We start from the raw sequence: 12,183 nt of genomic DNA on the forward strand, positions 1-12,183 counted from the left end.
CAAGGAATGCGGCTCTTCCCAGGATGTCCCTGGATATCTTGGAAGCAGGCCACACCCCTAGGAAAACTCCCCTTGGGCAGACTGGCCACTCAGAACACAGTCATCTGATCCCATCATGGGAACAACCACACAGAACTGGGGTCCAGCCAAGTTGACACACAGCTCCAACTATCACAAAAAGCATATCTTAGTTTGATAGGACAAGAAGTTATTTTTCTCTTTTTATTCTATTTTTATGTATTATCCAAAATATAGACCTTATTTGATTAAAACTTTCTCCAATCCATCTTTTGCTATAAATTCTCTAAAATTCGTATTTGTTCAATGACTCCGTTTCAGTCATTTACAAATCACAGTAAGAAGATATAATGACCTCCTGACTGGTTATACAACCTCTACTACATACTTTTTTCTTTCTTTTTTTTTAAATAAAAAAGATAATAGCTCTAATTTATTGCATTTTTATTATGTATAATGCATTATATAAAGCTTTTTATGTACATTATGTCATTTAGTCTTCTAAATAACATTCTAATAGTATTCCTCAGAATCCTAAGGAAATGAACACTTAGAGACTTTAAGTAACTTGCTCAAGCTCAAGCAGAGAGATTAAATGGGAGAGCTGGGGTTCAAAGCTAGATCTGTCTGATGGAGCTCAGTCTCCTAACTATCACTACACAAGGCCTGTCAATCTACCGCTTCACTTATTCTTGTGAATGAGCCACCAGATTAGGTTTATAGAATACCATTTTCATAATATTACTCCCTTGCTCAAAATCTCCAGTTCTTTGTTTGCTGATGACCAATGTACAAACTAATCCAGGTATTCAAAATCTTCTCATTTCTAGACCCCAAATCCTTCCAACTTTATTTCTCACTACACTCCAGTCTACTCTCTCTTCCATTCATCTATTCATTTGTCTGTCTGTACAGCCGTATTTTATTTCTTCATAGAGTGGCTTACTTTTTCTTTTTTTGAGGAAATGAGTACAATGCATCCATTCTGGTAGCAGAGTAGAAAAAAATTCTCATGACTGCAGTCAGGGGACTGTTGAATTTCTAAAACAATTTCCAAGGGCTCTCAAGAGAGTATTTTGCAGAAATTGGGGAAAAATTTTACTAATTTGGGTTCTTGCTGTAATTAATCTGAATGTCTATTTAAATTAGCCCAATAAGATCAAGAAGAAACACATTTAAAGTCAAAGGAACGATTTTTCTATCTTTGTTTGGGGAAAGCAATAGAGGTTCCCAGGGAATAAGAATGCACACTCTGTTAAAGTAGAAACAAAGAGATTTGGTGAAGGTTCAAAATCAGTTCAAATCAGCTACGTGTTGTTATAGTTAGTTACCATTGAATTGGTTTAGACTCATCGTGACCCTATGTAAAATGGAACGAAACACTGCCTGGTCTGGTGCCATTCTCACAATTGTTGCTATGCTTAAGTCCATTGCTGCAGTCACTGTATCAAGGCATCTCGTTGAGGGTCTTCCCCTTTCCCGCTGCCCCTCTACCTTACCAACCATGATGTCTTTCTCTGGGGACTGGTCCCTCCTGATAATGTGACCAAAGTACAAGAGACGAAATCTGGCCATTCTCTTTTCTAAGGAACATTTTGACTTTATTGTTTCCAAGACAGATTTGTTTCTTCTCCTGGCAGTACATGGTATGTTCCATTTTCTTTGCCAACATTGTAATTCAAAGACATTAATTTTTCTATGGTCTTCCTTATTCATAGTCCAGCTTTCACATGCATATGAGGGAGTTGAAAATACCATGGCTCAGGTCAGGCTCATCTTAGTCTTCAAAGTCACATCTTTGTTTGTTAACACTTCAAGGAGGTCTTTTGAAGCAGATTTTCCCAATGCAATATGTAGCAAAGATTTAGAGGATGGTACAGAGGGCTAAGGCACTTGACTGCTAACCAGAAGGCTGGTGGTTCAAACCCACTAGCCACTCCTCAGAAGGAAGATGGGGCAATCTACTTCCATAGTGATACTGCCTTGGAAACCCAAGGAGGGGTCGCTATGAGTCGGGTCTGACTCGACGGCACATAAAAACAACAGAACCAGGCAATGTTTTATTGTTGTACACAGAGTTGCTATGATATGGAGTCAACTCGATGGCACCTAATAACAACATGTATTGCTCTTACAAAGGCATTTGACTGTGTGGATCATAACAAATTACGGATAACGTTGCAAAGAATGGGAATTCCAGAATATCTAATTGTGTTCATGAGGAACCTGTGCATAGACCAACAGGCAGTCATTTGAATAGGACAGGGGGATACTACATGGTTTAAATCAGCATCAGGACTGGAGGAAGACTCTTTAACAATCTGTGATATGCAGATGACACAACCTTGTTTGCTAAAAGTGAAGAGGACTTGAAGCACTTTCTGATGAAGATCAAAGACACAACTTTCAGTATGAGTTACACCTTGACATAAAGAAACCAAAAATCCTCACAACTGGACCAATAAGCAGCATCATGATCAATGGAGAAAAGGTTGAAGTTGTCAAGGATTTCATTTTACTTGGCTTCACAATCAACACCCATGGAAGCAGCAGTCAAGAAATCAAAAGATGACGTAACGCACTGGGCAAACCTGCTGCAAATCTACTTTAACATGTTAAAAAGCACTTTATTTACTTTGAAGACTAAGGTGCACCTGACCCAAGCCATTGCATTTTCAATTGCCTCATATGTGTGGGAAAGCTGGACAATGAATAAGGAAGACAAAAGAAGAGTTGATGCTTTTGAATTATGGTGTTGCAAAGAATATTGAATATACCATGGACTACTAGAAGAATGAAGAAATCTGTCTTGAAGAAGTACAGTCAGAATACTTCTTAGAATGTTCCTTTGTCTCTAGTACTTTGGTCATGTTATCAGGAGGGATGAGTCTCTGGAGGAGGACATCGTACTTAGTAAAGTAGTGGGTCAGTGAAAAAGAGGAAGACCCTTGGCAAGATAGATCGACACAGTGGCTGCAGCAAAGGGCTCAAACATAGCAAGGATTGTGAGGATGGCACAAGACCAGGCAGTATTTTGTTATGTTCTAGATAGAGTCCCTAGGAGTTGGAACTGATTCTATGGTACCCAATAACACCACCACCACCACAAGGTGAAGAGAAGAGGTTCATTCTCTGAATATGAGAAAATTTTCCAGCATTCGGCCTTCCATTTTCTCATATTTTATGTCATCTAGAGCTCATACGGCACATAACAACAACAACAGAGCTCATAAGACCCTTTGTAACTATGATGGTAACAACAGAATAGTTCAAATGGTCCAAGGACTGTAGACCTTGCAAAACTTTGTCATTTGTCCTTAATACTACAAAGTCTGTTTTCATGTACTGAGCACGAAACAAAAGTTCTTCTAGACTTGCTATCTAAAGTGTGGTCTAAGAACCAGCAGCATCAGGGTCACCTGGAAGCTTGTTAAAAATCTAAAGGCTCCAGTCCTACCTCGGACCTAAGGAAATAAAATCTGAGTGCCAACAAGATCTTTAGGTATGTACACTGAATTTGAGCATTTAGTATTGTTCGAGAGCCCATTGCATTAGGCACTTTTGAACACAAGATGGCAGTGTTTCCTATCCCCTCAGAGCATTTCTCAGCTGAAACAAAGTTCACTTTACAGATGGATTAGGCCTTTGGGCATGTAAAGGGCTGAACAGGCTTGTCACTGATTGGCTGTGTAGGAAGGCTGAGAATCACTCCTGGAGATATAAGAAGAACCCTAATAAAACCCAGCAAACTAAAGAGAATGGCCTCTTTGTTGAGGCAGCTGAGTCTACACTTCAGGCAAAAGTTTGAAAGAGGAGAGTTGGTCCTGGAAGTTGCTTTGGTGATAATGTGCCTTCAAGTAGGCTGTGAGTTGGATACTTCCTGTTGATAGGAACAGAGAGATCCAGAGACATAGGCCACAGGGTGGAGGGGAATGACCAGGATCCATTCTGCTTTAACTTTGGTCATACCTGGGGTTGTGGGAAAAAAAATTGAGTCTTAAAAGTGTCCGCATAAGTGACTAAACCATTTGTCTCTGTATTGTGTTTTTGCCTAGGGGTGAACAGCCAAAAAATGGAACAGAGTCCTCAGGCCCTGAACATCCAGGAGGGTGAGAAGGCCACTCTGACCTGTAACTTCACAAGTACTCCAACGTCCTTACAGTGGTACAGACAAGATCCAGAAAGAGGGCTTTACCTGTTGGTACTAATACGTGAAAATGAGGCTGAAAAATGGGAAGGAAGACTAAGGGTCACCTTTGAAAAGACCATCAAGCAGAGCTCTCTCCAAATCCCAGCCTCTCAGCCTGCAGACTCAGCCACCTACCTCTGTGCTGCAGACACACAGCAGGGCCCTGGTATCTGCTTCCTGCACCAAAACCTTGCTGATCTCTGAAAATCAACAGAGCTGGTGGCTGTGCTCTCCCCTAAAGGCAGTCCCCACAATTCCTGGCAAAATAAAGTGGGGCTATTCTAAAGGAGCTCTGGTATAGCATAGTTCAAACCCACCAGCCACTCCTCAGAAGGAAGGTTGGGCAATCTACTTCCATAGTGATACTGCCTCAGAAACCCAAGGAGGGGTCGCTATGAGTCGGGGCTGACTCAACAGCACATAACAACAACAATAACAACATTCTAAATAGGTGAAATGAATGGGACTGAGACAGGATTGACCAGGAAAAGGGAGTCTGTCTCACAGCCTCAGTACTGCTAATACTGACTATACAGTCCTGAGTTACTCATGAGACTCTGGAGGCCTTAATTTCCTCATCTGAACATCACGAGATCGACTATATGAATTCTCAAGTTTCTCTTAGCTCTGAAATTCAGAGTCTAATTTTTCAGGGAATGACAGAGAGCAAGGCAGATTTGCCTTTTTCTTTAGACAGTTAACTACCCATTTTTTGTGAGTAGGTCACAACAGCATGAAAAACTCACAGGTTTAAACACATTCCTCTTAAGAATTTATGTGTATATATTCCTGTAGATGAAAAAAATAGTTCAAACATTTTTGAGCCTCTTCTAAACTGAACAGCAAATGATGATGATGGTGATGATAAGGATAAGAAAAATCAACGAGTATTTTCTGTTATTACTTTTCTTTTCTTTTTATTGTGATTTGGGTGAAGATTTGCAGAGCAAATTCACTTTCCATACAGCAGTTCACACATACTTTGTCTCATGTCATTGACCACAGTTTACCACAATGCAGCAGCTCCCCTCCCACTTCCTCCCCATAGTTACCTCTTCCCTGTGTCCATCCCTCCATACACTTCTGCCCCCTGAGCTGTCTCCCTGTGCATAAGCTGCCCTTCTTTCTCCCATGATTGTTCTCTCCAAGGAGTGTATCTACTTGAGGTAAATGTTTAACTCATATGCCTGTATGTTGTTTGGCTGAAAACCACAGGTGTGGGTTCAATTCCAGACCTGAAGGGCAGCTAGGGGCCATAGTCTCAGTGGTTCCACCAGGCTCCATTGGACCAGCAAACCTGGTCCCCACCTTTTTTTTTTTTCTCCAAATGATTTTGAGTTTTGTTCCACATTGTTCTCCCTCTCTATCAAGGGTCTCCTACATAGATCCTCTTCCAAGTGGATGACAGTGGTAGCCGGGCACCATCTAGTTCTTCTGGTCTCATAGTTGTATAGGCTGCAGATCAGATGGTGTACCAGTTGCTAGGACTGATTGTTTCCATTAATTTTGGTTTTCTTCATTCTTCTTTGCTCTGGATGAGGAGAGACCCATCGTTACATCTAGATGGCAGCTTGCTAGCTTTTAAGATCCCAGTTGCTACTCGCCAAAGTAGGAGGTGGAAAAATGTTTTGTATAGTATGTTATGCCAGTTGAGTTTGATGTCCCCTGTGACTATGGTCCCAAGCCCTCAGGTTCAACTACTTGGTCCCTCTGGGTAGCTGGCTGTGACTACGCAGTGACCACAACCTTGTCCCTTGTCAGCTCTACTATACACCTGGGAATTCTGATCATTCACATAAACTTATAGGACCATTGTCTGCCAACCCTATATATGTTCTTGGATACATTCCCCATTTCATAGACATAACTAATCGTTTAGCCTGTCCACCCATCTATCCATCCATATACCCATGTTTGCCTTCACTGACAATGCAGTACTGTATGTACAAACGGGTTCATATTTGTTGTCTCTACCTCCCATGTACCTCTCTATGTCTTTCTCATCCTCAATGCTTCCATATTTGTCACTCACATTCGATACATTGCCCTTCTCTTCACCCAAATCAATACTTATCTCTATCTATCTAACAGCCTTCCCTCCCCTCCCTTCCCACCCCTGGTAACCGACAAAGAAAATTTCCTTCTATAGATAAACCTTTCCTTAACTTTTACAATAACAAACTAATACGATATTTGTCCTTTTGTGATTGACTTATTTCACTCAGCATAATGTCCTCCAAGTTCATCCACATTATGCGGTGTTTTGCAGATTCTACATTATTCTTTAGTGTTGCATAGTATTCCATTGTGTGTATGTACCATAGTTTGGTTATCCATTCCTCAGTTGATGGACACCTAGGTTGTTTCCATCTTTTGGCTATTATAAATAGTGCTGCGATGAACATGGGTGTGTATATGTCTGTTTTTGCATGGCTCTCACTTCTTTAGGGTATATACCTGGTAATGGAATGGCTGGGTCAATGTTATTACTTTTCTTGTGAATGGGTGACATTATCTTATAGGGCAACATGCCATGAGCAATAAGCATCTAAAGGATAGACTTAGAGCCTCTGCTCACCATGTGTGTCTGTATTTAAAACTCTTTAGAAAGGAAGGGGGGATTTGTATCCTCTCATGTGAGACATGGTTCTGAGTTGAGAACTCTATGTTCATCCTGCTTCTGCCAAAGGTGTGGCAAAAGCAGACCTCTAACTTCACAAGGGGGAGGAGAATCAGTCACCATTGGTATCAGCCCAAGGCTGATTCCTATGAGGAGCAGGTCAAACATGCTTCCGCCCTCCCATCTTTTTCCCAATTTTGACACCAGCTGCCCCTCCCATGGCACTCTCTACTTGCTGGGTTCAGTGATTTGTTGTAATGGCCACAGAAAACACATAGATCCCGCTCACACTTATGTAGTTTATTAGGAAAATAACAGGTTACAATTCATCATCAGGAACGGCTCAGGATACAGTTCTTCAATCAGGACAGTTCTTCTCAGCCATGCCACAGGCAGGCCTCTTTCTCAGTCCTTCAGCCCAATGGCCTCTCTGCGTAGCCTCTACCTGACTTAGGTCAGTGTTACAGCTTTTAAGATCCACTAACAAGTTTCTGGAGAAACCCCACTCCACCAGTCAGCCTCCTGCCCAAACATGCTCAGTCCCTTCACTCTGTGGTCAGCACATCACTATAGCCACTTGTTCCATGAGCTGGGTATCCCACTGCACCATGTTGCGCAGGTCTCCTGGTTCTGCTGCCATTGCTTCTCACCATCTCAAACAATCTCTGCTGTTGCAGCTTTCTGTCTCCTGGGTCTAGGAGGTTCTTAGTGCAGGGACGTTGGGTTGAAAGGATACATTCTGCTCCTGGCCCACCTTCTGATAGTAGGGTAGTCTCATTTCCCTTTCTGCGATTGGTTCCCTTTGAGCCTCATGGTATGGCAAAACTGACCAATCCCCTTATTAGGGTTCCATACACCTTATTTGCCTGGTCTCACCCCCATAAGGATTCCATGCACTTTATTTGCATCATTAGCAGGCTTTCCATTCCCCTTGGTGGGCCACAACACCTTATTTGCATAGTGCCACCCAATCATTTTATGGGAGTCACAAGACTATGCATGCCTAGAAGGGCCATATTAAGTTATTCACTGCACCACACCTACATTACCATTTATATAAATGCCTGTCACCTATGCATACATCTTAACTCTTTTTCATATTAATGTGAAAAACAGACCCCAGATGCCGTAGCATGTTTAGTTATTAATGACAGCAGAATCTGTGTGTTTTGGCTGACTGTTTGGGACCATGGTTGATGTCTTGCTGTATGTAGTCACTGCTGCAATGATATGATCACTACATTGTGCAGATGTGAGTGTAGGGTAGGAGTACCAAATGAATATATGTAGGAGAGTAGGGAAGGAAAATAATAAAATTGGAAAAATAGGATTTGAAGTGTAGAATATATCTTAGCCGTCACCTAGCTCAAATTCCTTACTTTGGGCACAATCAATATAATGCAGAGCAGCTGGTGGGTCTGAATTGCTGAGCTTCTGGTTAGCAGCCAAATGCCTTATCCACTACACCACCAGAACTCCTTAACAGAGAAAACTAGGAATAAGGAAATAATGAGCTCTGAATCATTGGCATCTGGGATTATTTAGTCAGAGAGAAGTAAAAAAAAAAAAAAAAAACACCAAACCTGTTGCCACTGAGTGAATTCCAACTCAGTAACCAATAGAACAGAATTTTCTGATTTATTAGTTGGATGTGTGAGGGGGAAAAAAAAAAAGTCAAAGATGACTCCAAAGTTTTTGACCCTAAGTAGATAGAAAAATGGAGTTGTTACCAAGTGAGATGGATGAGGAAGAATGCAGATGGAGTAGGCTGTTTGAGGGTAAGTCAGAAAGAATGAGATAGGAAGAACAAGAGTGTAATTATGGACATGTAGAGTGTGTGATGTAATGTGGCTGTTGGAAATACAAAGATCAGGGGAAGGTCATTCACACATGGTATAGATGTTTATGTAGACACAAAACTATAGGTATAAGAATTCTATGAATATTTAAAGATTTTTTGTCTTAATTTAAAAATGAATATTTTGAATTATTTGGATGATCACAGTGTACCAGGGTAAAACAAACAAACAAACAAACTCACTGTCATTGAGTCTTTTTCCGACTCATAACAACCCCCATTGGGTTTCCAAGGCTGTAAATCTTTATGGAAGTAGATCGCCCTGTCTTCCTTTTGCGGAGCAGCTGGTGTACCAGGTGTTGTTGTTGTTGTTATGTGCCATCTCATAGCCACCCCTCCTTGGGTTTCCCAGGCAGTATCACTAGAGAAGTAGATTGCCCAATCTTCCTTCTGAGGAGTGGCTGGTGGGTTTGGACTGCTAGGCTTCTGGTTAGCAGTCAAGTGCCTTAGGCACTACTCTACCAGAGCTCCTGGGTATACCAGGTAGTGTCCTACAATTTCAATAAGAAGTTTGTGATCAGCTGTTAACCTAAAGGTCCTGTTTGAATGCACACAGCGGCTCCACAGAAGAAAGTCCTGATGAATTGCTTCCTAGAAGATTACAACCAAGAAAACCCTGTGAAGCAGATCTACACACGGGGTCAACATGGGCTGAAATTGACTAGATGACAATAGGTTTTTTCTTTCTTTCTATTTTTTTTTCAAATGTGAATATAATTGTGTGATAGCAAGTGGAGGCCAAATAAGATGATGGTGCATGGTATAAATAAAGGTTTTACAGTAATAGGAATAAAGAAAAGCGGCAGAAAAGTTGAGCGTCATATGTTAGGTGATAGTATATGCATGCCAAACTCAGAAGAAGTGGTTATAGCTCTGAGTCATATTATAAGCCAATTTATGTTGCCCATCCTTTATAATAACAAAATGTGATGGTTTATTAATGGGAAAGGAGTATAAATAGATAGTGAAGAATTTTGTACTCAATCACTTAGTGCTAGATGTTGTGCTTGGTGCTGGAGATATAAATTGAAAAGATGAATCAAATCTCTGGTCCTTCCTGTTTGGCAGGGGCCTCTGAAAGGGCTCAGGAAAAACCACAAGAGGGTGCTCCTTCCTTTAGATGTGGGTTATTTCCACCTTCACACGCTCATTGACCCTCCTTCTCTGTGTATGTTATGTTACCTCCACAGGTCGGGAGTTGCTGCAGAGTAAAACGTGATCTTCCCAAAGAAGCAAGGATTCTGTAGAAGATTCTACCCCAGAATCTAGAATCTGAAACTAGAGCAGCAAGCCTATCAGCTTTGGTGTGTTTGAGGGGACAAAGGCTGTTTTCTTCCCTATAACTCAACCAGCCATGCTCTCTGCTTTTTGCTCAGTGCTTGTGCTAGTCCTGCTACTAATTATCAGTAAGTAATGCTTCATTTTTAAGTTCTTTTTTTTTATTATTCCTAGAGCTGGGTGATAATATCTAGTTCCCTTTTCCCACCGGAGACTGTCTTCTGTTCATATATTCCAAAATAACAAAATCTTCAATTTTTTTATTTTTAGGAGGGACTAATGGAGACTCAGTGACCCAGGCAGAAGGCACAGTTACCCTCCTGGAGGGGGCATCTCTGACTCTGAACTGCACTTACCAGACTGTTTATTCAGCTGTCCTTTACTGGTATGTTCAGTACCAAAACAGCGCACTTGAGGTCCTCCTGAAAAGCTCATCTGAAAGCCAGGAGATGGACAAGAGAGGTTTTCAGGCCAATCATGTTAAAAGCAATAGCTCCTTCCACTTGAAGAAGCTCTCCGTTCAAATATCAGACTCAGCTGTGTACTACTGTGTCCTGGCAGACACAGTGAGAGGAACCACAGGGGGAGCTGCACACAAACCCTGAGACAGGAGGGCCTGAGGGTGGTCAGCCCTGGGAGGGAAAATTACGGCTTCTCTTAGGTGGCATTCTGGGCTGAGGACAACTAGAGAAAAGAGAACAAATTCCAGCTCTGGTACTTCGGAATTTAGGAGTCCTGTTGTTATTCCGAGCTAGGAATGAGAGAATTTAAGTTCCAGTCTCCAGAAATGTTCCTGTTTGCACTCATCATGGCATTTTTTCCCCCTTAGTTTAAGAAATATTCCATGACAAACATTTAAGGAAGGTGTCTTGTTCTTCTAAGTGAATCTATGGATTTGGTCTCTGCTGAAATATTTCCATCTCTAAATACTGGAAAACTGCAGGATCTCATCATTTTTAGTGCATTTATCTTTTAGGCTAAATGAGATCTTTGGAATCTGTTCCATTAATTTCTACATGTGTCTCCAGTTCTGATGGATATTGGTCTCTTTACAAGTCCCTGTTGTAAAAACTCCATTCTCAGCCCCTGGGCTCTTCATTTCTCTCTCCAGGTCTTCTTTTCTTTGTTGTTGTTGTTAGGTACCCTCGAGTCAGTTCCAACTCATAGTGAAACACTGAACAGTCATGCACCATCCTCACAATTGTTGTTATACTTGAGTCCATCATTGCAGCCACTGTGTCAATTCATCTTGTTGAGGGTCTTCTTTTTCACTGACCCTCCACTTTACCAAGCGTGATATTCTTTTCCAGGAAATGGTCCTTTCTGACAACATAGGTGAGATGAAGTCTGGCCATTTTTGCTTCCAAGGAGCATTCTAGCTGTGCTTCCAGGACAGATTTGTTCATCCTTCTGGCAGCCCATGGTACTTTCCGTATGCTTTGCCAACACCACAATTCAAAAGCACCAGTTCTTCCATCTTCCTTACTCATGTCCAGCTTTCACATGCATATGAGGCTATGGAAAATACCATGGCTTACGTTAAGGGCACCTTAGTGTTCAAAGTGACACATTCATTCTTCAAAGTTTTAAAGTGGTCTTTTGCAGCAGATTTCTCCACTGCAAAGCAACATTGATTTCTTGACTACTGCTTCCATGGGCGTTGATTGTGGACCTAAGTAAAATGAACTCTCTGACAACTTCAATCTTTCCTCCATTATCATGATGCTACTTACTGGTCCAGTTGTGAGGATTTTTGTTTTCTTTATTTTGAAAACTATAGTCTTTAATCTTTGTAAGTGCCTCAAGTCATCTTCACTTTCAGCAAGGAAGGTTGTGTCATCTGCATATCGCAGGTTGTTAATGAGTCTCCCTCCATTCCTGATGCTGGGTCCTTCATGTAGTCCAGCTTCTTGAATTATTTGCTCAGCATAAAGAATGAATAAGTATGGTGAAATGATACAACCCTGAGGTACATTCTTTCCAATTTTAAACTATACAGAATCCCCTTTTTCTGTAGCTGCTCAAAAATACTGTTGCAACAGAAGGTCTTTCAGGAGATTATCCATTTGAAGTCCCTTTCCTGTCCCCTTATTGGTACAGCCAGTGATGAAAAACCTCTCAGACCTACAGATTGGGAAAAAATATTTGGTAATAACATATCTGACAAGGGACTTATCTCCAGAATTTATAGAACACTCCAACACCTCAATAACAAAAAGA

The sequence above is a fragment of the Orycteropus afer genome, unplaced genomic scaffold, assembly GCF_000298275.1.
Source record: "Orycteropus afer afer isolate SDZICR_OR568_19922 unplaced genomic scaffold, OryAfe1.0 scaffold00292, whole genome shotgun sequence".
NCBI lineage: Eukaryota > Metazoa > Chordata > Mammalia > Tubulidentata > Orycteropodidae > Orycteropus > Orycteropus afer.